Source organism: Acanthopagrus latus, chromosome 18 (assembly GCF_904848185.1).
Source record: "Acanthopagrus latus isolate v.2019 chromosome 18, fAcaLat1.1, whole genome shotgun sequence".
Lineage (NCBI taxonomy): Eukaryota > Metazoa > Chordata > Actinopteri > Spariformes > Sparidae > Acanthopagrus > Acanthopagrus latus.
In genome coordinates this window covers 5,026,761-5,039,898 of record NC_051056.1, presented here as the reverse complement: position 1 = coordinate 5,039,898, position 13,138 = coordinate 5,026,761, and the positions used below count along the sequence as shown (strand labels likewise).

Sequence of the window (13,138 nt, the reverse complement as noted above, 5' to 3'; positions counted from 1 at the left end):
CAAATAACAAATAACCCACAAGAGATAGGATGATATATTCACCCAGACATTCATATATGGACAAGTTAGGCTATCAATCTCACAAGCGTGAACTGTTGTTGACTTGATGACAAAGGTCAAGTACGGACTGCGACCTTTTCCCTTGTGTCCAAGACTTAGAAAATGCAAATAGAATTAACGGACACATGCAAAGCTTAAAACAGGTGACATGACACACAAAATGTTCTGATAGGCGACATTTTATTTGTTTGCTATCTCATGACTTTTGCCAGGAAGACCATTAGCTTTTTTTTCAATGCCCTGCACTTTTTTGTGACTCCTCATGTCTTTCAGTATAAACATCTCCTGCATATTAAAATTGCTAAACACACGTATCCTTATCCGAACTTCTTTTGCGGTCCATGGACTTGTCAGCTTGAGCACTGAAACCCAGTGACACAGAAATCACCTTCATCCGTTAACTGCACCTCATCTATCATGTTCAGCGCTCATGAATCCATTTTCCCTCCTGGACATCTGCCTCTTTTATTTCTGGGTCAAACAAGAGAGCACAGTTTTGAACACTGGTGCAAATAGCATTCATTTTGCAATCAAACTGCACCCTCACACTGTAATTACAGTAGTGGATTAGACAATCATCTGTAGATGTGTACTGTATAGGATGATCTGTGACATGTATCTGCTTAATTGTTTCCATTATTATCAAATTTCTTTACGTTCGGCCACACAGCCACAGCTCTTAATGATGAGGAAATGAATCATGGGTAATAATGTTCCATGGAGGGAAATGGGCTGCTGAAATGAATTGTGGTCATCATGTTGAATGGGTTCAGCGTTGGGAGGATGTCTTTGTAATTCACATGTGAATGGACGACAGATGTGGTGATGCGTCATGACAGAGAGGGAAAGTGTCGGCTGATATCAGAGGATAAAACATCAACAGTGATCAAAGTGTGTTTCTATATGATGACTTATGTCAGACAATTGTCTCTTCACACGCACAATGACTTTACTAAAGATGAACATTAAGTTTAACCTGCTTTAGTCTCGTTGACCTGCTGTGTTTTGAAGAGTGATAAAGCCTGTGTGTGTGGGGGGGGGGGGGGCAAAGACTCTTAATACGGTGTAAATTCTATTTTTTTAATATTCAGTCTCCCCTTGTTTGTCCTTATAAGCTGCTTTGAAGTTGTATCTGACAGTGTTGGAATTCCCTAGTAATGCTATAGCAATTTCTTATACTAGGGAATTTCAATGCTTAGTTGAAGCTGTAGGATATTTACATTCAATAAAATATTCACAGACAATATTCCATGTTGTATAGGGCTGCACCATAGTGTCAAATAGTAATGAACAATTTCATGCACGCTTCAGGCGAATACTCCAGTAAGTGCCCTTGACCAAGGCACTGGCTGTATGATGGCTGGCCACTGATGCTTGGGGGTGGGTTAAAGGCAGAGAAGACGTTTGGGATCTTCTTATTCAGCTTTAAGCTCAATATATTTGGTGTTATTGGAGACTTTCGGACCTCTATATACCCTGTGCACACTATTGTCATCACCTTGCTATACCACCAAAGACAAATGTACTTTCCTCTCTGGTGTGACGAGGTTTTGTTTTTAAAACTACTCCCTAAAGAGCTAGTTACAGTCAAATCTACTGATACTAGCTCTCCCTCTCTAGCATCTTTCTTAGTCGTAATTAGTTATTTGAAGCCATTGTGAGTCATTTCACAAACTTTCTTGAGACCAGCTCGAGAAACGCGGGACAACAAGACAGCAAGTACATGATTACGTGGAGATCGCTCCGCTGGGAGAATCCCGCTCCCCTCTCCTCCTCTCCTCCATTTGCAAACGTCCACCGTCTCAAGAGGCATTTGATAAACAACCAATCTTTCGGCCCTTGTGAGTCGAGCGTGGGGTGTGGCGCGGGGGTGATGTTTATTAGAAGTGTATGAGGGGTGTGTAATTGGCTCCTTGTCTTGAAGTGAAAGAGAGGGTTTGGTAAAATCTAATGCTCTTGTGGGAGTCTCTGAATAGGTCCTTTTGTTGGAACGATGACGAGTCATCAGTTATTGTGGGCTGCACAAGAATAATCATTTCTGCAGGGAGCTTCCACAGCATGTACACTCAGGCAGAGACAGGAGAGACTGAAGCTTGTTGATATCAGTGCAGTTAATTACCGGTCAGTCCATCTGTGCAGGTCTGTGTCAGGCTGACGGCAGGATAGGCCAGATAGCTCTAGCTGCATGGGAGGTAGAGCTGGTTGTCCACCATCACAGGGTTGGAGGTTTGATTCCTTGCTCTTCCTATTGTTGTGGGCGTGACAGGAAGTAATGAAAAACAAAACGCAACTGAAAAATTTTAAGTTAATTACAGTGAAAGTAGCTTATGAGTTTGAATCTCTTGTCTGAATTTCTCTTGGCCTGGTAACAAGTGTTTCTTGACCCAGTAGAGATCCGCATCCACAGGAGCTGAATGTGTTTTCTTCCTCTTCTCTCTTTGGCTTAGAGCTGTCTTTGTACCATGACAACTGATGGCTCCTGCTGACAACCAACATGTCTCACTTTTCTGGTTTGCCAACAATGGCCTTGTCCCATGGTTTGTTTGTATGGATTTAGACTTTGAAGTGTATTCCCCAAAGTCTGAGAGGAGAGAAGATTTCCCCCGAAAAAGTCAGCGTGCTTTGTGGGAACTTGTGTCTTTAATAGGGAGTGGCTGAAAGTCAGCAACCACTCTCATTCCCCACATGTAATAAAGGAAAAAAAACAAATATCCCATATCATGAATGGAGCTAGAAAAAAGAAAACACACACTCTGTATAGTCACAAGTGTAAATTTACTCCAAAATGCTTACATAAAATGGATATATTCCGATAGAATCATGGCATTGTCAAAAAAAAAAAAAAATTAAAAACATTCCCGTAAAAATTGCAGGTTACATTTGAGGATGAACCTGTGGGAAAACAATTAAAAGGAAAGTAGTAAAAAAAACAAAAAAAAAAAAAACAAAACATTATAATATCCAAAGATGATGTGGCTTGATTTCTGAGAAGTTCACAAGAAGAGGAATATAGGAAGGAAAAATAAAAAAAACAAAAAAAAAACAAAACTTACAGTAAATAATCCGACAGTGTTGGTCAGTGTTTCTAAATTATTCTTCTAATGTCGCTGACGTGCAGCTAACGATGAAAAACTGTCCCTTGTCCCTCATTACTGCTCTCTCCTATGACTCATTAGTTGGTTAATTTATTTACAATGACAGCACACATTAATCAACAGTCCTGTAAATGTGCCAGTGACAGCCAAGTGGCTATTTCTGCCAGAATTTCATGATTCAATGAAAGTTCACACTGTTTCTCTGGTGCCATTTCCTGGCAGTGGTTGTAACACTCATGGCTTAAGAAAGAAATTAACCCAAATAGCAGAAATGCGTTGGATTGTGTGTGGGGAAGGTATTGAAATTACATGAATATTTTATTAGGACCCCCGCGACCCTGCAGAGGATTAAGCGGCGTACATATAATGTGTACAGATAATGGATGGATGGATGGATTTTATTAGGAGTGATGAAAATAGAAATAGACACAATAAGGCAAAGTTAGGGTTCTATTTGAATATGTTTCTTGGAGAGTTACATTGAATGGGGTTTGTTTAAAGGCGGCTAAACTTTTGACCAGATCTATAATCCAGGTGTTTGTTTTTATATAATTGTAATTTTCATGCGGCAGCCATTCAGACTTCATATAGTGAAGGAACTTCAGGTCTGACTTTTTGCACTGAATATTAGTTGCTTGTAATGCGGGTCACAAAGTAAATTAAGTGCCAAAAAGATACTGTTGCTGTCAAAGACCTCAATTCTCTGCAAGTAAGTGTAGTTATTGTCCAAACTGCTTTAAGAAGTAGAGTTTGGTGATTCTTTATTCCCTTCAGTTGAACCTTTCTGTGATCTTTAAAAATCCACCTCTATTTTTTATCTGTCCTGTTGCTCTCAGTGTAAATGTTTAAATTGACAATGTCAGCCTTTCTCAACCGTGGCTAAAATACCCTCTGTTGTAAAAGTGCCACTGTATTAATATTGTAGTGCTCAGAGACTTTCATATTTCATGTCTCGGATGCTGTTGAAGATTTTCGCTGACTGACGGTTCACTCCGAGTTCACCAAGGCACTGTCACTGTGTCACTGCGGATCAGATGTCTCATCTTCTGAAGGGAAACACTTCAGGAACTGAAGAGTCAAACTCGCAGAACAAAATGAACAAAATCAACAGCTGTACAGGAGGAAGCGAGAGTCTCCCAGACCTCCTTTGGAGAAACGGCATGAGAAGTCAGAACAAAAGTTCTGCAGACGCTCCTCATATTCTAACAATGTTGGAAAACACTAGGCTATTATAATTGGTATTATTATTTGATGGTGATTTAAACATGTATTTTCTGCACAATGTTATTTAAGCTACTTTATCCATGCTGGGGATCACTCCTCTGGCCTGTCAGGAGCAGGATTTAAATGTAGTATTTGAAGCTATCTATCTATATGCACTGCCTGAAAGAGAAATTGATTTCCTTCTCCAGCCACACATGGGTATAGCAAAGGGTTATGTTGCTGCTTCACATTGCTGTGTTGATCATGAGAGTGGATGCAGATTCCATTGTAGATTCTCAGATGCTTCCGTGCCACTATTTCTGGCTCTACAGCTTGTACAAGTTTGAAGAAAACTGAAGGAAATAAGTTATCCCCTCTCCGACAGTTTTTTTAACAGCTGAATAAAAATGATCAAAGGCAATCAGACCCGGGATCGGAGCTCTGAGGAGGTGTCAGGTTCTGTTTTTTTTTAACTTCTTGATTGTAGGAAACCTTCCTCCGCTCCTCATTCATGCCAGCGTGAAACCAAAGAGGCTGTCGCTGCTCTGCAGTCAATCTCAGTTGGATATGGGGCCACTGATGGTAAAAATAAAATGTTTGATCAGGGCTGACTCATTTTGGCTGATTTCCAGAAGAAGACAGAAATAGTCTTCCTGGGGAGAACTCGCAAACATTGTAGAAACTTTTTAGGAATTTTAAATGTGATTTCAAGGGGAATATAAATATAAATACAACAGTGATTGAACACCTACTAAATATGTAAATGTGTTCTTTTCTAGACCCCCAGACTCTGAACGTGTGTGTTGTGATATATAAAACAGGCAGCTTGTGAAAAAGCTGCAGTCAGTTTCAGCAGTTAAAAGGCCTGGAGAAAGCTTTCAGCACGGATAACAAATAACCAGCTACCCCATAATGCAATGGTGTGCCTTTGTCCTCCAGCCAGTTTAATTAAAATGATCAATCTGGATCACAGTGGCGGTTTGCCTTTGTTTGCATGCTATGCCCTCATATTGCATTAATAGAAATGATTAATATTTAATGCCAGCTTGTGTGGGCTGCCGAGGAACTTGTGTGGGCCACAGGTGTGCCAGGGAAAATCTAAAATGTTTAATTTGTATCTCATTACACCAAGTTTGGGAGAAATTTCTGAACTCATCACAGACTTTCTCAAAAGTTGTGTTGTTGTTGTTTCGTCAGTTGCTGTTGGTGGGCATGTTTACAGCCCTATCCAACATTTAATTAATAGAAAACCCTGCCAATTCCAATTATCTGCAGCCCTCAAATAGATCAGAAAGCAGTAACAATTCCTTTTCCAAGACTAAAATACAGATCTTGGTCCATGGAGAGGATTTGGTGCATGAAGGACATAACAGCAACATGATAGAAGTGGACAATGCATTATTTTTTCAAAGGTGTGAATGCACTAACACCTGCGAGCTTGACATTTAGGAGTGCAGACATCTGATGAAGAGGGCAGCACTCGCAGCATCACCTTGCAGATGATAATAATAAGAAGAAGAACAATTCTGTTCACTCCGGCTTTGCTTCCTTTATCACTGCGTTTGTCAGACCATCTCCCTGCTAAAATATGAGACTGGAACAGAAACACAATGTGCAGACAATAAATGGGCACATTATGTTAAACAAATTATGCAGAGCTTGAAAAGTAAGCAGGGGTTTGATGAAAAACAGCCGTTTTCTCTCACTTTTTCCATTTACAGAACATTAAAATCTGGATATGAGCAACCTCATCCTGAGATTCAGGCAGACAACATGACCTCAATACATAGCAAAACCACAGAGGCATCATGGGAGCAGTGAGTGGGTTTGAGGTACAATAAAATCCACAGCCTCCAGCAAAACAAAGGGCTTCAAAGTAAAAACTATGTAAAAACATATTGCAGTGTTTTAACTTTCTAGATGGCTGAATGCAGCATATTTGACAAAATGTCAGAGATAATAATCATATTTTACCAAAACTCAAACATGACTTAATATACGGCTCAAAGTTGGACTAAACGTATGTGTTCCTGTCAGATATGTGTCATACAACCTAAATCTCTGGTGTCACAGACATGTCTATTCAGAGCGCCACAAGTGGTTTGTCTCCTTTTCTAATAATGTTTCTGGTCATTAATCAATTTTTACAGTCACATTAACTCAAATTCATACATGTATGGATGCAAATTGCAAAAGTTTGTGAGTTGTTGAGCAAGCAGACACATAATAAACTTGAAAGAAACGCTGTTCATTAAGTTATTTTCTTCTTTATGCAGAAAACATTGTGTCTTTTCGTCCCAGTGATGTACATGAGATCTGATCACTACAAGTCAGTGAACTGACCTTTTTTGTTTTTTTTACCTCTGATTGGCTTATCCTAACACTCTTAGCCCAGCCGTAACCAGTCTCACGCCTCATGTCTAGACCTAACCAGCCCAGCCACCAAAGGCAGCCATAAAGAGCCAGAGTAGGGAGGGGCTTAGCAAGAAAAGGATCCATAACAAGATGTTATCAGCATTTGTAAGTACCACTGTGTAATTCTGGTTGGCAGTCAGTTTAAAGATATAATATGTAACTTTTCGACATTCAAGTGTCTAAAAATGACTAGACCTGAGTTAAAGATTTTGTTTAGTTGTGTACTTAAATACAGCTGTGGTTGTTGAACACTGAAGGCAACAGCTCCCATGAACCCAGGTCACTTACATCTTTAGTTTTATTTTGAAAGACCCCAAGTGGCCAAAATTCCCATGCTGTGTTTGATGAGAACCTGTAGATGTTATTGATGATGTTATATGAGCTCTGCCTCTCCATACACTTTGAAACGTTTTACTCCTCATCAACAAGTCGGCCCACATACATTACACAGGACGTCTACCAAGACCGCACAAATCCTGTCAGACACACAGAGAGAGAGAGAGAGAGAGAGAGAGGGGGGCGGCAGGAATTCAGTCCTGATTCATTAGGAGCCTTAAGGTCACCTATGCTATCATCACACAGCCTTTATTTGATTTGGGCAGAAGGGTGAAATCGTGTTATACCTCCTAATGAGCAGAAAATAGTAGCAGAACCCATAGAGAAGGCAAGGGCCCGTCTGGCACCTTGTGCTGCTGACATTTTTTTGTCCCTCCTCAGCATCAGAGGAATGGACAAGGACGAATCTGGGGACGGAGGAAGCGTGCAGGGTCGGTCTCACCCCAGCCGCCCCGGAGGACGTGTCTTCCCGTGCTTGTGTTTTTTTTTTTTTTTTTTTTTTTACCCGGTGAGATGACCGGCAGACAGCGAACGCAGGCTGCTAATGAGGGCGAAACTCTCTCACCGTGACTCTCAGCTCGCTGCGAAGGTCGCTGTCGCTACCAGAGCATACACTGAAATAAGTGAGAGAGATGTGGTGTTGAGGCAAATGGAAATGATTCGGTGTTGCAGTGACATAAATGCCATCCATTTATTTATTTATTTTCTAAAGACAGAGGCGGGAATTTAATAACCTATTTTCAACTTTCACTCATTAGTACACCAGGACTAATGCAGTATCTCCAGAGTCATAGAGAGCACTGTATCACGGGAGCTCATCCAGAAATTATTTACACTCCAGTGGTTTGCTTACGACCTTGAAGTGTTTTTCATATCTTTTTACGGATAGAAAAGGTAACACTCCAGACAGCACTCTGAGTGGGCATTCTGAATAGGATTTTAATGTTCTTTACAATATGAACGAATTGAATAGATGCTTTGTCGGGCTGGCTAATATATTCCATTAGTGCTGAGATGAAGAAAGAGAGAGAGAGACCACATAAGATAAAACATTCAAACTGAAAAATGATAGACGGCTGCGAGTACTGCAGCCTTTATGACTCAAGGTGCAATGGATGTGTCATGTCATACTTTAAATGTATTAATTGGAAAACTCAGCAGTGCTTTGCACTCAGGTGCAAATTATATATTACAAGGTCAGTTACATGATATACAACATATGTCACAGCATAATGAATTAGTCAATCAGGGATTCATATTAGATCATATAACAGCTGCTTATAATAATGTCACCTTCTTCTTTCTAAAATCTGTTTGTATAAATCCTCTATTGTTTTGTATATGGTAGCACTTGAAAGACTGTGAAAGCATTTAGAAAGCATGTCCTTGCTAGAGCACCAAATGCGTATTTATTCACCACTGGAAATAGTCCCCCCAAAAATGCAATATTAAAGGGTTACTCCACCAACTACTGCGATTTATAAGATTACATGCAGCTTCCTCTGGAGCCACACACAGCTTTATACTGCTACTACCAAAACCTGTAAACACACAATGTTTAAAATTGGTGATTATCATTGATTTGAGTGAGTGTTTTATACAAACTTTAGCTGATTTAGGAAATTAAAGCGCTTTTACAAATAATAATAAAGAAGACACTTAATTTCTGACTGGATTTGAAATGTTTAACTCTTCCACAGGAGCGAATGTGCTTGGGGCTGAGTGACTTGTATACTTCCTCATTGCATTTGTTTCCATGTGATGTTTGCTGAGAAAACAAACCAACACAAAACTGTATCTATAGTAACGTAATTTACAATCTTGAATAATAACAGTTTGATCATTGACTAGCAGCATGGAGACAACCAGTCCAACCACAGCACAACAATCCATCATGCACTGAACATGACAGCTTATCTTCTGTTTCCTCCTCTCAGACTTGTATCATGCAGGAGTAGCATCCCTCATCTGGATCTGCTGGAGCCGCATCTCTCTGTAACCGTTTTTATACAGGGCAGTGAGCCGCCAATTTGGCTGTCCTTTTTGTGGCTAGGTCCGCGGATTTAGACAGAAGGCGGGAAATTGGGGATTTGTTTTGGTCCACCAATTTGACACCTCGGAGCGTACACTTATTTCCACCTCCTTTGCTCTGTAAATCCGAAACGTCGATGTGCCAGCAACTGCGTGAGATGGGCGGAGGTGTCGATGTCGTGCGCTGTTGTGAGACCCACAGCCGGGGAGTTTTAAAACCAGGAAACAGCTGATCACAGCAGTATCTAAAAGGGACTGTGGGAGCCTTGTGCCAGGTTGGTTATCACCTTCCGTCAGCAGCACCCAAACATCTGTAACATCTGTTACCTGCAGCCTCACATTGTAAACATTTGACACTGATGGGGTTTCTGTGAAATACAGGACCAGTAATGAGCTGCATCAGTCTGTTGTTCCTGCCAGGTTTAGCCTGTTTGATCTTTGAGCTTATTATTATAAGTCTTCAACAGTACGAGGTCTTCTGGTAACATCTTGCAAACTTTTAACATGACTTCTCTTTTTATGAAAGATGAAAAAAGAAGTAATATTTTTTTACCCTCTCAAAATGCATAAGCATCGTCCTGCAGATGCTATCAGTATAATAAAGTGATTTGTGTGAGAATATTGGAGATAAATGAGATGGAGATCCTGACAGATGTGTCCACTACCTTCGTTTTTAAATAAAGCTCTTGCAGCTCTTTCCTCATATTAAACAATGATGCTTCATTGAACAGTGGGGTTTAGTGGAGACATATTGCTACTGAAGAACATCTTCTGCACTGATATAAACATCATCTTTAATTAAAATCAGAGCATTAATTCAAAAGCTTTTCATGCAAATATTGAAAGAGCTTCACTTTTCAAGCAAGCCGAGGCAAGCATCCAATTTTATCACAAGAGTAGTGATGCATATTTGTAAAAAGGATTTTCAGTGTTTTTTTCCCCATCGGCTCTACTAGAAAGTGACATACAACGAGGTTCCCATGGAGATGAATATTGTCAGAGCTTCTAAACATGATATTTGTAGCCTGTGTGTTGATATCTTTTAGAGGTTGTTGCAGTTGTGTCACATCTCTTTGCTGGTAGAGATTTATTTCAGAATTAGTCTAGTTAAAATTATGGATAAAGAATATCTAGATGCAAAACACAAAATATGAAATACTTAAATTAATAAGCTAGAAGTAATGATGTAAATGGAACCTAAAGAGGGTGTTTTGGTTTTTGGTCAACTTAGTAACATTTCAAATGAATATTTTTGAGCTTGCCAAGATCTTCATCCTTTATTTAGCCCTGCTGTGCATTTTAATAAAGTGTCCTTAGTTCGCCTTGGTACTTACAATTCCATTTTGCAATCCTATAGTAATTGTATACCTTCAGAAGGGACTTGATCAGTAAACTAAATAAGAATGGATGAATGTGTGGATATAGTTACCTTGCAAAGAAGCTGGATTTGTCAGATCATGTGATCTGCTTAAAGCAAAGAGCCTGTGGTGGAACACATATGCTGTGTCTCAATTCAGGGTCTGCATCCATTGAAGGACCCGGCCTTTGCAGTCTTCGAAGGTGAGTCCTTCAGACAGACCTTGGAAGGCTGCATCAACCACTGTTAAATGGGACGGACTAGCACTTTGTAGCATTTCCTGGTTGCGTCACCAGATGTTTTACCATTACATCACGATTTCTGCTGCCCAGGCCTGTGAAAGTGATGAACTGTGCCAAGCGATGTCAATCCTTCCTCTTTTTTGGATGCACAAAGAATATTGGGATATGTAAGGCCACGAAGGATAGTAGCAGTGCATCCCCCAAAAAGAGGGAAAAGAAGGAGCATTTGTGGGCTGCATTTGGAGGAGCCCTCAATTCGGGACAGCCTTTGTGTGGCATTATGATGTAATTGGCCTTCAAATGCAGCTTCCAAAGGATGCAGTCCCTGAACTGAGACACAGCAACAATGGTTCGACCAAACAACAATGGCGGCTCCTCAAGAGGTTAGTGTCGCTGCTGTAGTATCAGTTATATCAGAATTGGAGAGTTTATGTCACTGAGAGAAACAAAGAATGGCACTGACGGCTTTACTCAATGGAAAAGATGTTTTCACTCCTCTTGCAACTGGCCTCAGTAAGAGTTTGCAAGTCGCACCCGATGTGATCATTGTGACTATAGTAAATCAAATAGTTGAATAGTAAAGTATAGTTTAATTTAAAAGATTTTACATTTTTTTATAGTGGTCGCACAGTGTAATACAGACATTTTTGGAATCATACCAATTTTAATAACGAAAATGATAATATGAAAAGTTGCTGATGGGCAACATGCTACACACACCCCAGCCCAAAGTGTTTTGTCTGTCCTTGGCATTTACAAAATCTATCCTTGTAATTCTTGCTATCTTTCTAGTTTAACTGAACCCTTTGGATCCCTTTGGACTTACTGCAGTGGATTCAGTGTAACGTGGAATTGTGAACCAGGCTGGCAGGTGGACAGGCTGACAGGGTTTGCTGGGCTGGTGTGGAGGTACTCAGGAGAGCCAGCAAGAAGGAAGCAGAGCAGAACAAACACCAGAGGTTTCTGTAGGAGCCAACAAGACACGGGCATAAGCACAAAGGGAAAAACACACAACACGAGATACTTAAGTAATCAGGAAAACCCACAGAGCAGCGCTACATATCACCATACAGGTAGTAATAACCTGGCACTGACGTGGTGGAGAGTCCAGAGTTATATAGGCGGAGGACGATGAGTTGATCAACGACAGGTGAGCCACTCTGCTGCTGCTGCTGCTGCCACGCCTACAGTCACACACAGGGCAGGAGCAGGTGAGGGAGAAAGGAGGGGGGAAGGCAAACAGGGAGATCAGAACACAGACAACAGAAAAACAACCCACAGTAACACCATGACATGTCTGACAGAAACCCTGCTCTGTTTTGTAGGCATTTCCCTGCCAGTACCACCATGTTTTTTTGTTTGTTTGTTTGTTTGTTTTTTCTTGCTGTACCAATCTCACACACATCTCCTCTGCTGGGGTTTGACTTGAGCGGTGACTCCTGAGTACTGCTGGTTAGGGTCAAAACATCCTCACTAAGTTACTAGATTACTATGTTCGATCTTGTTATTTACATGCTTTATTCTTCAAGTTCCTCAAACTGCAATTATGTGGTTAAAAACTAATGATTGGCATTCTGTGGTCTGTATTCTGTAATTTGAAATAGTTTCCCTTTAAATGTGATGCTGAAGAGGTGACGCTCTTTGATTACTGGCAGATGGACGTCAGATCATCGCAAATGCTTATATGACAGCTACAGTCAACCAGTGAGGCATCTGTGCCATATGTTTGTGTATATGTAGATTTTCTGCTCGGTTATCTCTTGCTGTCTTGTATCTTTATGATTTTCTTGATGGTGGTCTTGTGGGATGGTGCCAAATACACATCCAGCTTTGCTCGGATTAAAATGTTCTCTGTTTTGTTCTTCTAAGCAGCCACAGCAAACACTTTGAAACACAATGCGACAATTTGCATAACACTGAGTTGTACTGATTGCTAAACCCCACACATTTAGTCCTCGGCGCAGGTCAACAGAAGCTAAGCGTTGTTATTATTATGCAAATACTAATTCACCCTGCCTGTCTGAGGTGCGAGCTGCAGTGACTGCTCTTCCAGCTCTCAGGCAAATGGAATTTTACACAGACGTCTGCAGGCATCGCGGTTGTATCTGAGCCCACTAAAAGCCTCCAATGGACTCAATTATGCTTTCATCAGAATGAGTGAACCCAAATGTATTTCCCTTATCTCCCTTTGCTCCAGGCATCCCTCTCCCTCCAAAGAAACTCACATTAAAACCTCCAAATGCAGCTTCCACAGAGATAACATCCATACAGGGCCGCTGCAGTCACATGGTCAGAGATGGGGAAATTAATACGAGCCACCAGCCAAAAGATGTAACAAGAAGAGTCAATGGTAAGGTTCCTGCTTCATAAAACAGCTTGATTATATGTTTAGCTTCATA

The 13,138-nt window shown here is 40.7% G+C and overlaps 1 long non-coding RNA gene across 1 annotated transcript; it reads right to left on the bottom strand.

The window, feature by feature from the left end:
* Nucleotides 1–7,320: 7,320 nt before the first annotated feature.
* LOC119007713 lies at nt 7,321–11,908 on the bottom strand. The gene is made up of 3 exons (XR_005071204.1): nt 11,786–11,908; nt 11,566–11,702; nt 7,321–7,723 (listed from the first exon to the last, which is right to left on the bottom strand). It is a non-coding gene; the product is annotated as an uncharacterized LOC119007713 (long non-coding RNA).
* Between the last annotated feature and the right edge of the window lie 1,230 nt (nt 11,909–13,138).